The following is a 20,940-nucleotide window of genomic DNA, read 5'->3' on the forward strand; positions in this document are numbered from 1 at the left end:
AGAAGACGCAAAAATATACATTGTGTTGCACGCTTATTTGCTTTTCGAAAAACAATTATTTGACTCACGATCAATGTTAAGAAGACCTCAAAGTTCTACCATTGAAAGAAAAACCCTTTTTCTAAAAACTTGAATAGCCTTCTTGGGGAAAAGAATAGAGACGATTTACAAGATTTGTAGGTTTTCTCAGTTTTCATTTAGATTAGAGGTAAATTTCAAAAAAAAAAATTGAAGGGATTCCTCTAGAATCGCCCTTCTTAAAAGACGAACACAATTATGAGCCACTCTAATTCTGAAGACCCAAAAAGATAATTTATTCACACTTCATGCTACCTAACATAATAATAGGTGGAATATTCTAAGCACTTATCTTCATGAACAATATTCCTCCTACATTATTTTCTTGAATTAGCTACTCTATATGATGTTAGTGTTGCCACAAGAAACCAAAAACCTCAAGAATTTTGATCTAAAAAAGATGTATAAATTGATGACATTTTATCTCACATAACACACACAAGGACATTGAACTGGGAGCCACCCATCTGAGAAGGAAGAAGAGAGTTGCCACCACATTGCACATGGGCCAACCCCACACAAACTGACCACCAAATTATTCGATTGAGACCTTGTGATCTACTAGCTCCCTTATCAGCTGGATGGTAATGGTTGTCTCTCTATGGTCAAGTGCCTTTGCCATTTACCTTTGTAGTGGTGATGCCCTAGCTCAATCCGAGCAGGGGTATGCAATGTAATTCTTTTCGGGAAGGTTATCATATACACTCACACTTGTGAACATTGGCAAAAAAAGGTGTATGATTGCCCTAATGAAATGACATGACTCTACTTATATTGAAAAACCAATTGACAAGCTAATACTTGCCTTCTTATTTGAAGAGAAGATTTTTTGTCTTCTCATCCAAAGACGCTATCGCCTTTGTTCCTACTTTCTTATGATAGGAAAAATGGTTTAACAAGGAAAGATGCACGTCAAAACCTAATACTGGTCCGTCAAAACCCCGGTTGCATCCTTCTAATTCTAGCATTGTATACTTATATATACAAAAATTAGACACATTAATCCATGATCACATAATAATTCTCTATTTTCGAGACAGAAATAGATCCCTTAAAGGAATTCCTTAGCAAGATAATGTAAAACAAACTTTTTTTGCACTTTTACGCTTAACAACAAGGATAGCGAGAGATAAAAGAGTTAGTCATACTACATTTGAGCATTAAAACAAGGCACACTCCATTCCAAAAGACAAATCGCATAATCCATGGGCACAAAAAAAACCAATGCATCCCAAAGAACAACCTTGCTTTCCAAAAGAATTGAATGAGACATGCAATTTAAATAACGTTGTGAGACACCAATCACTAGAGAGAGAGAGAGAGAGAGAGAGAGAGAGACAGAGAGAGAGAGAGAGAGAGAGAGAGAGAGAGAAGTATTGTGCCAAAACCCATCTCCAACAAAAAAGACACACCGCATTTTTTTTTTAAATGCATCACTTAGTGAAAAATAACACTATGTCTCAAACCCTAGCCCCAACATTTGGTATTTAAGAGGAAGCCCAAGTGGTTCCTCATGCCAAGTTGACTATGAGCTTTGAATTTGTTTGCACTCTATCTCTCTTTGGGGAGCATTATAGCTAATATTGTAATGTATTGAGATTATTTTATGCTTGCATCATAATGTTTCAATATGGAAACTTATGCACTTATTATGAAATTGGTGTTTTCTCCATTTGAAATTGGTGTTTTCTCCATTGCTCGGCTTAATCATTTATGAAGATAAAGGACATGTGTCTGTCTTCCCAACTCTCCAAGTAGTTCCTCACATATGTGTACACAACGAAAAGGTTGCATGGAATTATCATCGCTAATTTGTTATACAATGCACTATATACTTGCCTTGCCATCCTCAACAAATGACCAAGGTCATGGTAGGAGTCCCTTCACATTTGTGGAGGGTTGTGTTCATGGTGATGTCACTTTTTCACAAGTGTTGTGAATTATCATGCTGCAAGGACATGAACAAAGACAACACACTATGTCATGTTTGGATGGGACAAGAAGATATCATCGACAATGCATCCAAAGGTATCGAGAGCTAAAGTATTGTTAAATATTTAAGAGTTTCAATGGCATTAATATTTCACTCTTTGGGTCCACACCAATGTATCATTCGCACACTATATTTTTTTTGTTGATTGAATTCTCTATGACCTTTCCATGTTATATTACCAATGACTAAAAATTTTAAGGCAATAAAATAAAGGATGAAAAACCTGATTACCACTTTGGATTATTTGTAATCTTAATTTTGTTATGAAGCATGGTTGTCATTATCTTCGATTGAATACATAGAGAATAATTGTCATTATCTTTGATTGAATACATAGAGAATAATTGCAGATGTTGTGAATTGAGGGGAGAAAAGGTTTACCTAAACTAGACCATACTTTTTCTTGGCCGCACCAACGCGAGGGTCACATACTAGTATTAGTTACGCCAAACACTCGCATATAAGAAGACTATCGAATCTCAAATTTTCACTTTAAGATGACTTTGCAATGTCATGTGTGCAACAAATTAAAACTGCAAATTTCAGCTACCTACACTAAGAATAAGTTCCTTAAATTACTCTCATACCATTTGTTCACTTTAAACTTGCAAAAACAACACATACACAATAGAAAATTGGCTACAAGGTAGAAGCATTCAAATCTGCAAGTTTTTGGCATCAAAATAACTAGAAATAGTAGTACAACTTTGGAGGTAATCACTTTGGAGCTTTTGTTCAATTGTTCTTTCCTTCAGTGGTGACTCATGCCCTTGTTTATCAATCAAGAAAAGTATCCTTGAGCAAAGTAAAGGGGGGCATGGTGACCTACTAGCCAATCCATCCCAAGAATTCCATCATGAATTCCTATCGAGAGAGTTTGAAATATGGCTAAGGTAGAGCTACCCATTAATTATCATATAGATTATGTCCTTCTCATTAGCAAGTTATACTCATTTTATTACAGGGTGCTAATTGAGTCCTAGCCTTCTCAAACGAATGTGTACTACCAAAATCAATAAAAAGCTCAAATTTTTCACCTCAATGATTTTCTCAGGTCAAGATGATAGCGTCTCAAGGGTCCATTGTATAATCATGTTAATATATCATGTGAGTTTGTCAAGAGAGGTATTTTGGAAAATCTAAGCAATTTAAAAAAGATACATTCACAAAGGGGTTTTAATAATCAATTTTTAAAAAAAACCATGAATAAAAACCCTACAAACACACATTAAATAGGGGTTCTAAATAGCGTAATTCCTGAGGATTGCGTATTGTTGGCTTACTTAAGGATTGTTGATGGCAGCATGTAGTTGTGCTTTTTCTTCATCCTCTTCTCCAAAAGTTAGTTCTCCTACACTAACACAAGCTCTTGCAGCCATTCCTCATCCTCGGATTTGTCCTCCCTTCCTTCCTCTACAAAGTCCATCTCTTCCTCATCCTCTAGCTTGCATAGGTCCATTTATTGCATTGGATCACCTTGGAAAGTGGTTCTTGTAATGCCCTTGCCCATTGCATTCATAACTACTAATAGTAGATGCTGAAAAACTAGATTTTGTGGTCGATGATTCTAGTTAATGGGTCTTTCTTTTTTGTTGTCCATCTTGAGGTGGTTAATTTCACGATGTGAGCTAGCTAGCTCTCTAGCTAAGGGTTTTTCCCTGAAAAGAACATCTTGCAATGTAGCAGGCCTCATAGCTTTAAGACATGTATTCAACAGGGCAACTAATCGTTGACAAAAAGGTGAAATCTCTCAATCCATAGTCATGAAAGGAGGATATTTTTTGAGAGTTTCACACTTGGAATAGTATTCTTTGACATATAGATTGAAGAAAAATAAGAATTCATTCATATTAAGAGATTCTTGAGCAGATATCGTGCTTTAATGGCCATTTTAATATCCTCTCATACCTATATGATCTAGCTAAATCTGTTACCCGTATAATGTTACCAATAGAGATTAGCATCTCCAATGAGTCTAAACATACCTAACATATCTTTGTTATTAAAAATCATACTAGTAGAGCAAAAATTATCTCTTCAACTTTCCAAACCAAGAAGCCTCATTACTAATCGCATGCATTTCAACTATCTTAATACTAGCAAACATATCACAAACTTCTAACTCTACATAGTCTTGAACCTTTGCACATTTGCATGTCCAATATACTAATGCCAGATGCCACTATCTACAACACTAGGCCCCTATGCATGGCATTCTTCTTGTATTCCTCTACATAGATGCAACCAGAAATGAACTTGACATGCAAAATTTCTCAAGCATTTTCCCAATAGTAACCAAGTTCCTTATAACATTGGGCCCATGCAATACATCTACCAAATACTTCATTTTGCCATCCATATATTTTCATGCCTTGCTTAAATCTCCATGACTTATGCACTGCGTCTGATTTACCAAGTCGACACAAGACACTAATCCAACAATTGACATTCTAAACACAAAGCATCATATACCAACTCTTTGGGGACAATCAAGAGTAATCTTCTTTGATGACACATAAAAAAGAACAACACATCTTGATGGTTCACATGTAAAACTACCGGTGAAAATCATGTAATGGTGTCTACATAGTTGTTGTACATGGGCACCAACTATTGAGTTGTTCCTAGTAGATACACAACCTCCCTGCTTTTTAGTGGCAGTTTTGGTCATGCATGTGGACCCTTAGGATCATACATAGGATATGTTGTAACAAAAAAGACTTTCTTAATTACTATTTTGTTGATAAAAGAAATTTGAAGTGTATAGTTGCTCTACATAATATAGCCCCTACCTCATGACTCCACTACATGTAGTAGTTATTGCAAGACTCTCCCTCTCTTATTGCAAATTTCCAAATTTCCTCTTTTTGGGTGTGACATCTCTCTCTCTCTCTCTCTCTCTCTCTCTCTCTCTCTCTCAAAATCAAGCTTGAGGTGATGGAGCTCCAAATTGTAGAAACGCGTCACAGTATGATTCGACTCCATTTACGTAAGCAAGGATTCTTTGTTGGATCTTCCCAACCACCTTCACAAATTCACTTGATTGCATCGCTTGGGAAAGGCTCTAAAGGTGTTGGTCCCTGCGTGAGCCAGGTTTTGCTTGTTCATGCAACTCTTGAGGTCTGACGACGTACAGTGTGTGGTCTAATCAAATTTCCAATTGGTTGCCTATAGTTGTACCATTTGTAAATGGCAGCTCGGATGATTGCTCCCTCCCATCTCCCATCATCGCAGCAGTAGCCCATTGACAAACAGCACTAAGAAAAGTTTAGGTGATCTCATGACTCTTATCAGCATTACCAATTCACCTTTCAGCTCATCCTTTCTCACTGGCATCCTTATCCTCATCTGATCCTTCATCCTCCTCTGATGCCTCTCATTCAAAACTTAATATGTCTTGTTTTATCTTTTTAGCCGCACTCATTTTCTTCAACGTGCGCCATGCTGAGATTTTTGTCTTCGACCTCACTTGGGTCCTTATCCATGCTCCTGCCATCTTCACCCACGTGCACAAGCTTATCCTTCGTATCTAGTGCTTGCGCCTCACTTGTATCACTAGACCTTCGCCCACTTTGACCTTTTCATTTTGAGCAGCTACCTCTTGCAACTCACCCGAGTCCTTAGTCATGCTGCCACCTTCACCCTCCTATCCTTCGGCATGCTACCACCGTCGAGATATTAGTGTCTTGCACCTCATTTGGTTCCAAGCATGCTGCCGCCATCACCCACATGTACATGGTCTTGCACTAGTAAGATTGTTCCACTGCTAACAATAGTGTTTTCACCCCCCTCACCCCCAAATGAGGTATTAGTGGCATGAACACCAACTCCCTCTGATCTTTGATTGCCATCAACTTCAATTTCAAAGCTAACTAATCTATTAGCAGGATGCTTTGCTGGTCTCCACTGGCTCAACTTCATTGGAGTCTCCTTTTTCACACACCCATCCACACTTTTTTTCTTTTTGGTGGAATGAGTGAAACGTCCCTGCATCTTTGGTTTGTTTTCTACATTGAAAATTAACACAAAATTTGGTATGTGATGGAGATTTTGTTCAATATAACAATCACATCATTCAATGCAACAGACAATATTGGTTAGGGTGAGAAGCAAGCTTCGCCAAGTGTAGCCTGATGCATCATGCCTAAGCAAGACGAGCGAAACTATGCTCACCAGTGATAGAAAAGTATGTGTGTGTGATGACGGCATGATCAAAGGCTTTCATGCCACCCAGGCAAGCAAAGGCTTCTCCAAGGTAGACTCGATCAATGCCAATCTCTAGAAAAAGCAGATACCCCCTTTTTGGTCACTCATAAAAGAAGAAAGGGATGGCAAAGAAACAGCTTTGCACTCGTGATATGTCTAAGAATGGTTAACACAAGCCTTAAATGCTTTACTTATTTCCTTTTTCCTCGTGTATCCCATGGTATTAAAATCCGAGAAGCCTCAGAAAGTTGTTATGTAGATACATAAGATAGCAAGTATAGGCTTTCACTTTTATTCTTGAAAGCATATGCGGACGACTCACTGTTCATGCATCGTAATCACCCGGATGAAGTGCGATAGATTATTTCACGCTTTGCCACCTTTGGCCTTGCAAGGTCAATTTCCGGAAATCTAAACTTTTGGCCCTTAATGCACAAGATTGGTATCATCTCTTGTACCTAGCTGGACAATCAACAATACTCAGCAACTACATTGGGTTATGTAGAGCACATCTTGAGCTAGAAGAGAGCGACAGAGGGCGCTCACAATATTTAAGAGCTTAAAACTTGATCACGACTTTAATCTTGATTACAAGACTTAATACTCGATTACGAGAACTTGATTACAAACTTGGATTACAAAGCTTGACTTACAAGGCAAGACTTGATTGCAAGAACAAGATTCGAACACAAGACAAGAACTGGAAGAGGGCTTACCTCGCAGGAGCCTCACAACTGGTGTTGGCAAGACTGAGGCGTTGGTAGCCCAAGACCTCTATTTATACTAGAGCTTAAGGAGGTTAAGAACCTTCTAGGTTCTTCCTCAAGCTTAAGGAGGTCAAGAAATTTCTAGCTTCCTCCGCAAGCTTAAGGAGGTTAAGAATCTTTTAGGTTCTTCCTCAAACTTAAAAGAGGTTAAGAACCTTCTAGGTTCTTCTTCAAACTTCTAGAACTTTCTAGAACCTTCTAGATTTTTCTTGAAGCTTGCATCCGTGACAATACCCCTTCCTCTAGCGACGAGTTCCATGAGGAGCAGTTGTCCTTGATGCAGGGGCAGCAGTCTTCAATGGTTATTGTTGATGAGACTCACAAACTTTGGCCGGTGTGGGATGGAGGTTAGATGCAGGCTCCCATGTTCGTTCGCTTGCATCATAACCTTTCCAAGGTACAAGGTACTGAAGTCTTCCACAAGACATTCTGGAGTCAAGGATTTGCTCGTTCATATTCTTCATGACCATCAATCTCTAAGGGCGCTGGTTGTGAGCATCCACGAGGAATCTGGCATTGATGACAAGGCTCTAATAGTGAAACATGGAAGACTGGATGAATCTTCATAGAATGTGGTAATAGAGACGATATGTGATTGGATTCACTTGGCCAATTATCTTGAATGGCCCAAGTCTTTGATAGTTAGCTTTTGCGAAGGGTGAGATGAACATAGGTCGTGTTGGGGAAGACACACTCGATCCCCAATCTCGTATAGTGGATGTTGCATTCGGTGTTCATCCACGTTGGCTTTATAGTATATACCTCTTTGAGTTCTTCTGATATTCATCGTCAATTCGTTATGAATGCTTTGTAGTTGTGTGTCTAAATCTATGGCAGTCACATTCTTCACCCGATGATTCATGTTTGGGTCTTGACCATATTGGCAAAGAATGGGGCATGTCAAGTGGAAGCATGAATAGTGTTGTTGTAAGCAAACTCAGCCAGGGCTAGCAATTCTACCCAATTGTCTTTATAATAGTTGATTGAGCATTGAAGATACTGCTCTAAGATTTCATTCACCCCCTTTGTTTATCCCTCACTATGTAGATGACTGGATAAAGAGAGTTAATCTTTACTACTTGAAACTTGAACAAGCCTTTCCAAAAGCTTGATATCAACTGTGGTCTTTGATTTGAAACAATGTCACCTGGAAGGGCATGATAGCGGTAAATATTTTCAAAGAAAAGCTTTCCCATTCCTTCCCCAATAAATGAAGAAGGGTGACAGCCTTGTCGTATCCTGTGAAGATTGGTTTCAACAATTATTGCTATTATTGCTCCAAAGCGTGTTGAGAGAAGTGCACCAATGAGACCAGCTTGAGAAGAGCCATCCGGGTAAAGCTTTGGTTGCATGCATATAAACAACTCCAATTGTTGAAAGAAGCCTCTAAACTTTGATCTTGAACTAGCTAAAATCATGGGTGGATTTTGGCACATATTGGCTTTATGTAGTTCTTGGACTTGGTACATGTGGTTGCTCTATTTTCCATCGTGCATGTAGCTCCTAAGTTTGTTGTTTCAAGTTTTGCAAGCTAGATATAACACCTTCCAAAACAGACTCCATGGCTAGGCAAAATCAAGAAGTGGAGTCTTACCAAACTGTTACGAGCGCGTCTCGAGCTAGCAGAGAGCGAGAGACGACACTCGCAATATAAAAGAGCTTGAAACTTTATCACGACTTTAATCTTGATTACAAGGCTTAATACTTGATTAAGAGAACTTGATTACAAACTTGGAACAAAGCTTGATTTACAAGGCAAGACTTGATTACAAGAACAAAACTCCAACACAAGATAATAACTGGCAGAGGACTTACCTCGTAGGAGCCTCACAACTGGTGTTGAGAAGACTGCGGCGCTTGTAGCCCAAGACCACTATTTATACTAGAGCTTAAGGAGGTTAGGAACCTTCTAGGTTCTTCCTCAAGCTTAAGGATGCTAAGAACCTTCTATTTCTTCGTCAAGCTTAAGGAGGTTACGAACCTTCTAGGTTCTTCTTCAAGCTTCTAGAACTTTCTAGAACCTTCTAGATTCTTCTAGAAATTTATAGAACTCTTCTAAGAGCTTGCATCCGTGACACATACCAAATTACATTATTGGAAGCTATCCACATGGCCATCACATGTTCCCCTCCAAATTGTTCAGAGTATCATGATGGCATATGTTCAATTTTACCGAATATTCTGTCCCATTTATGGCGGACCAAGTCTCGTAGGAAAGGCCTGCGTCTGCTTTCAATGGAGAAACTATGCACTCCAAAGCATTTTGGGGGACTTAATATCTTGCACCTACGCAGGCATGCTCTTGCATGGAAGGCAATGTTATTGCCGACCAACCTGAGGCAGACTCAGCCATGGACCATTATGGTTGCCTCCATGTGTCAACATGCCACTAATGCGAATCACTTTCCGTTCTGCAAGATTTCACTTAGGCAATCACTACATTTTTCTCTGGATGCTGGAAGATATATCACCCGAAATTCTTCACCTTTCAAATGTATGCTTTTAGAGCTTTTCATGGTCGAACACTCTCGTGTTCTTCCTTCCCTTTGTACATAATCTTCTCAGTAAGTTTTCCTCGCTTTGGGGTTTCCCACTTGTAAATTAATCAAAAGCTTTACAAAAAAGTGTGTGCACGCGCGAGAGAGAGAGAGAGAGAGAGAGAGAGAGAGTCACGTGTGCACTTCACTTGCGCTACGGGACATGCTTCTGCTACAATCTAGCATGAGTCATTAGCTTAGGACTGAGCTTGGCACCTTTGTGAGCCTCGAACGGGACGTGCATGTCCAGGCCGGTCATAGTTGCATACCCTCTCTTGCACAAGTACAGTCATTTCAACGTACAGGCATTTTACCACGTGAACCACCACTTATAGGTCATTTATTTATAAGTGACTTTTGGAATTCTTTTTAATAATCGTGAGTTTGTTGGAAAACTTGCTACCCAGCCTAGAATTCTTATAAATGAAACCCTAGCGCTGGGAGAGAAGAGTAGAGGAGCAGAGCAAAGGAGGCTCTCAAGCACAATGGCTGTCTAGCGTTTTTGCCACCCATTGCCTCAACGTTTTCAGCCTTGGTACCTCAGTCTCTTTGGACAATCAGCTTTCAGCCCTTAGCCTCGCAGATCCACCCCATTCCTCGTAGCAGATCCATCAGAGTTTTCAGCCCTTGATGACCAGCATTTTCAGCCAGGAAAACCAGTGTATTCAGCCCAAGATAGCGACGTTTCCAACCTTTGATCGTTAGCAGATCTTAACCTAGCCTCGTCGTGGTTGCAGACCCCTTACCATCGACATGGCTAGCAGATTTCGGCATACAGCTCTAGCGTCGTTGTCATTGACATCGTCGACACAGTACCCCAACACCTAGTACCCCTTGTGCCTTGGCTCGGCATAGGGATCCACAAAACCTCGTCGCCCACATCACCATCGTCGACATAGAACCCATCAATACCTCATCGTCGTCATCGACACAGAACACATCAATACCTAGTCGTCAGCATCATTGTTGTCGACACTGTAGCACGGCTATAGTGTCACAAGCACTAGAGAGACAGTTAGTTGCAATTGGGCTGGGTTCACACTAGACGGACTTTTGCCTGGGCAGTGACATGTGGTAGGCATATGGGTGGTGGTCTAGCCGACGCGGGGCCAGACCAACACGACCACAGTTTGGAGATAGTCTTAGCTGGATTGGATATTTGTGAGCCGTTGGTGGCTCTTTATGGTTGTATATATCCATGGCCATTTTGGGGTTATGGCATCATCTACTTTGTGTGGTCAATAGTCAAGAGTCTATTATCTTGAGTTATACACAGCACGTCGGTACCATCCCTGCACAGTTGAGCCTCGACACCCCATTGTACCTATGACTTCTTGGCTGGAGCTGAGTGTGATGCCATTGCCACAGTCTGTACTGGTTACTTTGAGTTAGTCGAGCCCCATATGTTCAGGTTCTACTGTCGAGTAGTTGTGTTTGTTTGCTCTGTCATCCATTGTTTCTGTGTTTTCATTCTGTTGGAGTGAGATGTCACGCACATTACACTGAGGAGTAGCACCCACTGTAGAGAGCACGACACATTATCTCCGCTACAAGTGCTCTCATTTTTGGCACGCCCGGTGGGACCTCAACTGATGTCTCTCTCCATCGAAAGTCGAGTCAAGGAGCTACTTGGTTTTAGCTCTTTGTATCAGTCGGTTGGTTTGCACTGGTCTGGGCATGTTGGTCCCATCTACCTTTCCCTCGACCTGCTTCGTTTTCAACCTGCTCCGCTAGGCCTGCTTGTCTAGTCTCTCGTCCTGGTCTAGTAGTCTCTCGGCTTGGTCTAGTCCTCTCTCGTCCAGGGGTCTAGCCAGGAGGTCTAGTCACTCACCCTGGTCTAGTGGAGTATGGACCAGTGTTTAGTAAGTTAAAGGTCTTCGTGCCCAAAGCTTGGGTGGGCTTTTGGTTATTGCATGACACATACAAGGCAGTCAAAAGAGCGACAAAGCACACTACTAAGTCTTTTGAAGTACTACCACAGGAAGCGTCAACCCTTCGTGCCAAGCAGAAGTCCACCAGCCCCATTACCCCTACCTTCCCCCTCAACGAGTTCTACACCTCCCCAGTCACCCCCATCAATAAAGTTCTCATCCCTTGTGTTACAGCAAGCTCCAATGCAACAAGCTCCTACACAGACAGCCATGGAGGAGCCCACAAGCGTTCTAGCTAAGGTGAAGATTAAGTTAAGGGTCTCTCCACAAAGGATGCCGATGACCATGCCCGGAGGTTTGTTTCTCTGCAGAGGTGTGGCTTCAACCGAGAAGATGCCTACTTAGTACTCTCCCCATCTACCTTGGATGGCTTAGAAGACAAGTGGTACAGTCAGTTTGCTGAAAACCACTTTACTACTTGGGCCACAATAAGACAACAATTAGTGAAACTTTCAAACCAGGGACTACCAAGAAAAGTTCAGGATGAGTTGGCCAACCTAATGCTTGAGCACAAAGAGACTTTTGGAGAACTCATGACCAAAACAAAGTCTCTGGTCGCCAAGCTTCCTGAGAAGAAAGAAATGGGTCAAGAAGGCTCTTCCAAAGACTTCTCAGCAAAAACTCACAGAGAATTTCCGACTTGGCGCCAACCTAGAGGAGATTGTTGTTGTTGCTACTAGGATAAGAGGGGGCAAGGAAGCTGCTTACCGACTCTTCTCAGGCAGAGACTGCCTCTATACTCTTGGAAAGTCCATCTGACCCCTTGACTTCTTCACGTAGGGAACTTGAATCCCTAAAGTTATAGTGCGCTCTCTAGGAGGAGAAATCAATCTCTCTTAGACGAAGTCCCCCACATCCCGAGGCTTTGGATCAAATCAAGAGAGAGCTAGAAGAGCTTAGGTCTCAGCACAAGGCTGTGGTCTGGTGTACCTCATGCCGTTCGCCAAGACACCCTCCACATGAATGCCCCGTTCGGGCTTATTGCCACTTCTGTGAAAAGTTTGCACATGAGGACAAGGATTGCTATTACCTCAAGAGATTGCGACAGCAAAGTCTTGGTCCTAATCTTCAACAAGGGCCAGCACCTGCATCCAACATGGTTTCCTCCTATGGCCATCCAAACCACATGTCACCTTTGCTGACAGCCCCTCCTATGCAAGGTATGCAGAGTACTTTTCCCTCTCAGAACTTTCATCATGCCTATGCTCCCTCATCCCCTCAAAGCTTCTATGCCTCCACCTCCAACTCCATGCACCAGGAGCAAGGACCACCTCACCCTTCGACTCGCCCATTGAATCGGCCCATTTTGTGCTACAGACGCGGGGAATATGGACATTACCAAAGCAAATGCCCTCTGCCAGAAGGGTCCCCTCCATACCATCATTTCCCTGAAGCGAAGGATCACTACAGTAAGGATTGCCCTAAACTTCTTGCATCCACGGTTTTGAGCCCAAGTCAAAGCCAAAATGAGTTTACCTTTCCCAAGCTCAATCTGATAGCAGTTAGCACCATCCCTCAGTTGCCCCCTTCTGTCCATGTGGTTACCCCTCAAGATAAGCTGCAGTTGGTAGAGGAGCCAGCGGATGTCCTTACTCGGGTCAGAGAGCCACTCTCGGTCTTCGCATTCAAGTAAGTCCAACTCCCCCCCACATTTTCACACCAATGTGGATACCCTGCTTTCAGCTGTTGACAAGCCATCCCCCAATGCCAAGCAAGAATCCAAATCTTTACTCTCCAATATTGATGAAGCCTTCTTGGAAGCAGTTGCCGATCTACAGAAGCTCAAGGTACCAGAGAAACCACTAGTAGAAAAAGAAAAGCTTACAGTAGAGACAATCTTGAAGAACACCTGCCAACAAGTGTCCCTCTATGACATGTTGTGGCTAGATGCGAGTTTTAGAAGTGACACCCTTACAGTTATTCAGTCACTTTACCCCGGAGCAGGTCCTAGTGGCGGGCACCTCCCAGTGCAACCATCAAAGTCATATATGATATCCCATCCCCCTGCTCCTCTCACTGATTATAAAAGCCTGTAGCAAGGCTACAATGTCACTTTCACAGGACACACAGTTAGTACAGTTGGTCTGGTCTAGTTCACACTGGACGGACTCTCTGGGCTGGACAGTGACACGTGGCAGGGATACGAACGGTGGTCTAGTGGACATCGTGGCCAGGTCACCACCACTCAGTTTGGGGATAGACTTAGATGGCTGACATTTATGAGCCGTTGGTGGCTCTTTATGGTGGTACATATGAGTAGGAGCTGTTGGGTCATGATTATCATCTTCTACATATATCATCCAACGTCGTCATTTTGAGTAGGAGTCAATACACACAGCACGTCTTCACCATCCCGGCACATCTGAGCCTCGACACCCCATTGTACCTGTGAGTCCTGGGCAGGAGCTGAGTGTGCTGCCACGCCAGAGTCTGTATCAGTTCTTTGAGATAGTTGAGTCATATGTTCTAGTTCTTTGAGATAGTCGAGTCATATGTTCTGGTCTGCTATTGTGTCTCTGTGAGCTCAGTTGTTGTCTATTGTTCCTTTGTTTTTAGTCTGTTTTGAGTAAGATTGTCACGCACATTGCATTGAGGAGCACCAATTGTAGAGAGCACGACACACTATCCGGGCTACATGTACTCTCATTTTGGCGATCGCGGTGGGACCTCAGCTGAAGTCTCACTCTCTGTTGAGGTACAAATCGTGAAGCTAGTTGGTTTTTATCTAGCTGCGCCTACTCTGCCTTGCACTGTGTAGCCTGCTTGTCTGGTCCTCTCTCGCCCTGTTCCAACTGGTCTGGTTCTCTCTTGCCCTGGTCCAACCAGCTCTCGTCTTGGTCTAGTCCTTCCTCGTCCCTAGTCTAGTCCCTCCTCGTCCCTGGTCTAGCCCTCCTCGTCTAGTAGAGTCTAGACCTGTCTTCAGCCAATTAAAGCAGTTAAAGGTCTTCTTGCCCAAAGCTTGGTTGGATTTGTCGTCGCTGCATGACACATACAAGGCGGTCATTAGAGCGTCAAAGCGCACTACTAAGTCCTCTGAAGTACTATAACAAAAGACGACCCTCGGTACCTAGTAGAAGTCCATCAACCTCATCACCCATTCCTCCATCCGGTTCCACATCTTCCAGGTCACCTTCCCCAGTAAAGCTCTCTCCTATTTTGTTACAGCAGGCTATTGAGCAACGGGCTCTTGAGCAAGAGGCCATGGAGGCGTTGGCCAGTGTTTTGGCCAAGGTAAACATCAAGTTTTCTACCTTCAAGGGACTCTTCAGGAGATGTAGACGACCATGCAAGGAGGTTTGTATCTCTCTGTAGGGGTCGTGGTCTTAATAGAGAAGATGCTTATTTGATACTCTTTCCATCTACCTTGGATGGCTTAGCAGACAAATGGTACAGTCAGTTTGCAGAGAACCATTTTGCAACTTGGGCAACTTTAAGACAACAATTCTGTGCACAGCATTCAGGCCAGGTGACTACCAAGAGAAGGTTTTGGATGAGTTGGCCAACATGGTGCTCCGGCCAGAGGAGACTTTTGCAGAACTTATGACTAAAACCAAGTCTCTAGTTGCCAAGCTTCCCCAGCAACCCGGTGAATTTATGGTTAAGAAGTGGGTGGAGAAGGCTCTTCCCAAAACTTCTCAACAAAAACACCGAGAGTCTCCGACCCGACGCCACTCTGGAGGAGTTCGTCGCAGCTGCTACTAGGATAGAGGGGGCTAGGAAGCTGTTTACCAACTCCCCTCAAATAGAGACCACCTCTGTGTTTTCGGAAAGTCATGCTGATCCATTGACTTCTTTACGTAGGGAACTTGAAGCCCTAAAACTACAACACGTTCTTCAAGAGGAGAAATTAATTTCTCTTAGATAGGAGAAACCACCACATCTTGAGGCTTTGGATCAAATCAAGAGAGAGCTAGAAGAGCTTCGGTCTCAGCAAGAGACTAAGGCTATGGTATGGTGCACTTCGTGTCGCTCTCCGCGACATCTTCCACAAGACTGTCCCCTTGGGGCTTATTGCCACTTCTGCGAAAAGTCGGGGCATGAAGACAAGGATTGTTACTATATCAAGGGATTGTTGCAAATACAACAAAGTCTAGGTCCTTCTCTCCAACAAGGGATAGCACCTGCATCCAACATGGTTTCACCCTATGGCCATCAAAACCCGATGCCACCTTTGCTGACAACACCTCTTATGCAAGGTATGCACAACAACTTTGCATCCCCTAGCTTTTATCATGCTAGTACTCCTTCAGTTCCCCAAAGCTTCTACACGTCAGCATCCGGCCCCATGCAGCAAGGGCCGAGACCACCTCGCCCCTCCAATAGGCCAATTTTGTGCTACAGGTGTGGGGGTGTGGGGAGTATGGACATTATCAGAGCAAATTTCCGTTGCCAAACGGGTTCCCTCTTTGCCGACACTCAAAACGTGCATCCACATCTGCAAGCACAAGCCAGAACCAGCAGGAGTTTACATTCCCAAAGGTTAACCTCATCACAGTAAGCACCATGGGTGCAATTCTGTGTTAGACAGTTAATTAGCTGTTAACTAATTGCAAGGAGGTTAGATAAAGCTCCTAGGAGCTACTGTGTGCGCGTGGGAGGTCGGCGTCCACGTGGCCACATTATCCTCAGGAAAAACTTTTTTTGGAAAAAAAAACGCTCGAAAATATTGAGACCAAAAAGAATTTTGAACATTAAATTTAAAAACCTTATCCTAAAAGGAAGGGATCAGGATCATTCCCCCAAGCCTTGAGCCTAAGTCCGAGCCCGAGCCCGCGCCCGAGCCCGAGCCTCAAGTCTTATGATATGCCTGGGGCGGTCACTTTTTAGAATGTGTATGCTATCACGTGAGTTAACCGGAGAGGATTATTAAAAGATCAAAATGTATCAAAATGTATACATACATAGGGGGGTGGGGGTTTTTTAAATAGGCACGTAGTGTAAATATAGTATGTATATTGAGGTATTATTAATAACCTCTTGAACGCACGTGATATAGGAAGCTTTTGATAAGTGACCGCCCCGGGATGATATACTACTCACACTACGTTATATATAAAGACTAGGATCTCAAGTGAAGGGAGGGCATGTGGGACAAGTTCCTCAAGTCCTCCACCATCCCCTTCACACTCACCCTTTGGACTTACTAATTCTAGCCCTCTCCCCACCTAGGAAAAGACTAGTTTTAGGATTCCGAGGGCTGTACGTAACCGAATCGGGAATTGGGGGTTGTAAAGCAAGGCTCGTCCCTCTAGCCAAAACGCTCGTTTTGAGCTATCATCACAGGTCCCGCCTTCCACTCTTGTAGTTGCCTCTCGAAATGGGTTGAAGCAAGTGGAAGAGCCTACTGGTGTGCTCACACGGGCACAGAGAGCTGTTCTTGGTCTCAGTCTCCCTAGCGGTCCAATTTTTTCGTTACAATCACACAAATGAGTCAAACTCCCTTAGTAGCTGACAAACCAGCAGGTAGTGCCAAGAGCCAACCTACCTCTCTTCTATCAGATATTGATGGTGCTCCCCTCATCGACTACAAAAGTCCTTGTCTTACTGTGTCTATTCTTGGGCATCATTTCTCAGGCGTCATAGTGGATGGTGGATCTGGGATCAATCTCATGCCAAGATTTACTATATTGGCCTTAGGTCTGCAACCTACCCGCCCTGCTCCATTCACTGTTACATTGGCGGACCAGAGGACAGTCTACCCTGTGGGCATAGTAGAGAAGGTGCCTCTGAAGGTACAAGACTTCACATTTAGCTTGGATTTTGTGGTGGTCAGTCTTCCTCAGGTGGAGGGAGGATTTCCTTTGCTTATTGGTAGACCACGGTTGCGGCATACTAAGGCACTTCATGATTGGGAAAACGACGCGTTGTGGATACATACTCCTGGCTCCCCCATGCAACCAATTCGACTCGAAGGAGGTATGCATCCAGTGGTTCGTCACAGCTCATTGTCAGTACAGTCCAACCCCGACCCTGAGCAGCCCATCCCACATGACGGGTCTGACGAAGATCTGCTGCAGTGGTTGGAAGCTACCACATCGATGCCATGCTATGTGGTCTCTATTCAAACCTCACCTTTTCCGGTAACACTCTCTCTCCCAGCTCCTCAGGCGGACACCAGTGTCTCAAGCCCTACAGCAGAAAGTGTGTCAGTCGAAGAAGTTAGTGTGTTAGTCCCTGATGCCAATGATTCAAGTGTTCCTCTGATGGAAACCGTCGGCCTTGGTGAACCTATAACACATCACCGAAGGGGGAAGAAATCTCCTCTACATGAGCTCGCCAATGATCCCCCCCTTCCTCTAACATCTCCAAGGTCGGACGCCTCGCCCCCTCAAAAGCACTCTGCTAGGTCTGTGTCTGAAGATTTACCCTTTGAGGAGCTTCCACCAGGATGGTTACAAGAAGAGTATGCAGAGTTTCCAATCGATCAAACACCAGCCTATGATGTCTCGAAGCCCCAAGAGGCAACTCACTTCTCAAATTCCAAAGTACCCTCCCCAGTTACACCTCTTGACAGAGTCAAAAAAGTCAACCTGGGCGACCCTGACAACCCATAGCAGCTTGGCTATGGGAGCATCCCGCATTCTTGATCAAGTAGTTTCTTTTATACACTCTTTTAAAGATGTTTTTGCTTGGTCCTACAAGGATTTGGAAGGGATTCCACCAGAATTAAGTGTCCACACTATCCCTCTGGTTGAAGGGGCTAAGCATGTCATAGGCCGAGCTTACAAGCTCAACCCAAAGTATGTAGAGACTGGTAAGTCAGAACTCGAAAAAATGCAAGAGGTAGGGATCATTGTACCTGTGGAGCACTCTGAGTGGTTATCACCCATGGTGATAGCGCCTAAGAAGCAGTTCAATAAAATCCGTGTGTGCGTAGATTCCCGCGCTCTGAACAAGGTAACTATCCCAGATGGTTTTCCCACACCTTTCACTGAGCGTGTGCTCGAAGATGTAGCAAGGCATGTATTGTACAGTTTCATGGATGGGTTCAGTGGATACAATCAGTTGGGCATCCATCCAGGTGATCAGCTTAACCCACTCCCCACTTGCTCTCGCCCCTATCCTTTCCCCCTCGACCCTACCCTCCCTAGCCTCGCCCCTACCCTCCCTAGCCTAGCCCCTACCCTTTACCTCTCTCTTCCCCTAACCCTCACTGTAACCCCTCAACCCTACTCCCTTCCCTCCCTCTTTTGTTCCATGAGTGTAGCTATGCAGATTTTCGGATTTTTTGTTAGCAAGTGGCTGCCTGACAATTCTAGCACTGTTGTTTCACGGCATGAAGATTTTTGAATGTGACAGCTCTAGTGTCCCGCTTTCTCCTGTAGACAGATTCGCATTGTTGCCTTTTCCTCTCTGACGAACACTCTTGGTAGCCATGGGACCCTCCTCGTCTTTTCACTGCAATAACCCTAGCTTTTCTGACTTCCTGGGATTTTGTTTAGGCTTGGGCCTTCTTCAGTTTCTTGCCTTCTGTACAGTTTATCTCATTGTGGCAGAGTTCAACATATTCTCCATTGGTCTCTTCCTCCTCGAAATTTAGTATCTTCATTCAACCTCAACCTCTTTAGTCGGATTGAGTTGCATTTTTTCCTGCTAGTTTCGATGTTCGATCTAGTTTCAGTGTTTGTCTCACAAAGACAGTGAGTGGTTTTGTCGCGAGCAACTTGTACCAAGGCTACCGTGTCAGAGGCACTGGACAGACACTGGACGGACTTTTGCTTGGACAGTGATACGTGGCAGGCAACATGGGTGGTGGTCTAGCCGAGGTGGGGCCAGACCACCACGATCACAGTTTGAAGATAGTCTTAGCTGGATTGGATATTTGTGAGCCGTTGGTGGCTCTTTATGATCGTATATATCCATAGCCATTTTTGGGGTTATGGCATCATCTACTTTGTGTGGTCAGTAGTCCAGAGTCTATTATCTTGAGTTATACACAGCACATCGGCACCATCCCTGCACAGTTGAGCCTCGACACCCCATTGTACCTATGAGTTCTTGGCTGGAGCTGAGTGTGCTGCCATTGCCAGAGTCTATACTGGTTACTTTGAGTTAGTCAGAGTCCCATATGTTCAGGTCCTACTGTTCATTCAATGTGTTTGTTTGCTCTCTCATCCATTGTTTCTGTGTTTTCATTTTTTTGGAGTGAGAGGTAACGCACATTGCACTGAGGAGCAGCCACTGTAGAGAGCACGACACGTTATCTCCACTACACACAAAACCCATTATTACCTCATCTTTGACATAGACCCATTAGTACCTCGTCTTCGACATCATCATCGTCGACATAGACTCCAGCAGTACATCGTCGTCATCAAGTACCACAGCATCAGTACCCATTAGTACCTCGTCTTCGACATCATCATCGTCAACATACACTCCAGTAGAACATCGTCGTCATCGAGTACCACAGCATCAGTACCCATTAGCATCAACATCTCAGCATCCAGTCATTGTATGAGCATTTGTGCAAGAATAAAGAAAGTACTTGCTTTGGCAACAGAGCAATGGGGCCCTTGAGGGTTGGGACCCGACATCCCTGTGTCATCTCGTTTCTCTCTCTTGTGTCTCTCTCATTCCTTCAGTTGAGTTCCTTCAAGTGAAGTAAAGTGTCCCTTGTGTTTATGCGGAGTACTAGATCCGAGCTAAACCCTTAAAACACTTCCGCTGCATCTGACATTGGTATCAAAGCTTTGTGTGTGCTTTGGCTTCGCAAACTCAAGGGAAGAACCTAAAGAAGAACCATCAAGAACCAAGAACCTCAAGAACCCAAGCAGAACCAAGAACCCAAAGAACCTCTCCCGGGTTTTTTTTCCTGAAAGAATCTTCGAGTCCCGACCATGGACTTATTAGTTCCCATCTTCATTGCCATGTCTTTGAAGGAAGATCGACATTGGATACACGAAAACCCAGATCTTGAGTACCAGGATCTACTTGCCTTTTATGCGGATCTGGAAAGAGTTGGAGACAGGATCACTAAGCCTCTTCTAAGTTTGCATTCGCAAATAGAGTGCATCCACTTCCGTCAACAAGAAACCCTTGGAAATACCTCCGAGCACCCTTACCTTTCAGCTTCACTTGTAGTGTTTTCATGACAGAACTATTCAAGTGGTAGTACTTGCTCGCAAGGCAAAGTCAGCATGAGGGCTGGTATTATGCGACAATAATAAGGCTACCTAGCAACTCGGTTGGTCGGTGTCTACATCGCAACAGGACCTGCATCCACAGTAACCATGAGTTTGGAGGAATCTTCATCGGTTATGCATCCACAAGCATCAGAAGCAGTCAACAGAAGAAGTACAGAAAGAATCCACAGATAGACGTTCGGCAGTTATGCCTCACCTTTAACAGGGGGGGATGTCACGTGCGCACTTCACTTGCGCTACGTGGACATGCTTCTACTATGGTCTAGCATGAGTCATTAGCTT

General features: G+C 43.7%; 1 protein-coding gene and 1 non-coding gene across 2 annotated transcripts in view; both read right to left on the reverse strand.

Annotated features, from left to right (window-relative positions):
* Positions 1-3,083: 3,083 nt before the first annotated feature.
* Positions 3,084-3,132, reverse strand: LOC147463946 (small nucleolar RNA SNORD36). Its single transcript, XR_015186150.1, has one exon. It is a non-coding gene; the product is annotated as a small nucleolar RNA SNORD36 (small nucleolar RNA).
* Positions 3,133-4,779: 1,647 nt separating this feature from the next.
* Positions 4,780-20,940, reverse strand: part of LOC147463947 (uncharacterized) — a 124,783-nt gene continuing 108,622 nt past the window's right edge. The window contains exon 13 of the transcript XR_015185509.1: positions 4,780-6,078. The gene's annotated coding sequence lies outside the window, so the exon portion shown is untranslated. The remainder of the gene's footprint in view (positions 6,079-20,940) is intronic.

This window comes from Adiantum capillus-veneris, chromosome 2, assembly GCF_014529385.1.
Source record: "Adiantum capillus-veneris isolate H3 chromosome 2, ASM1452938v2, whole genome shotgun sequence".
NCBI classification, from domain to species: Eukaryota; Viridiplantae; Streptophyta; class Polypodiopsida; order Polypodiales; family Pteridaceae; genus Adiantum; species Adiantum capillus-veneris.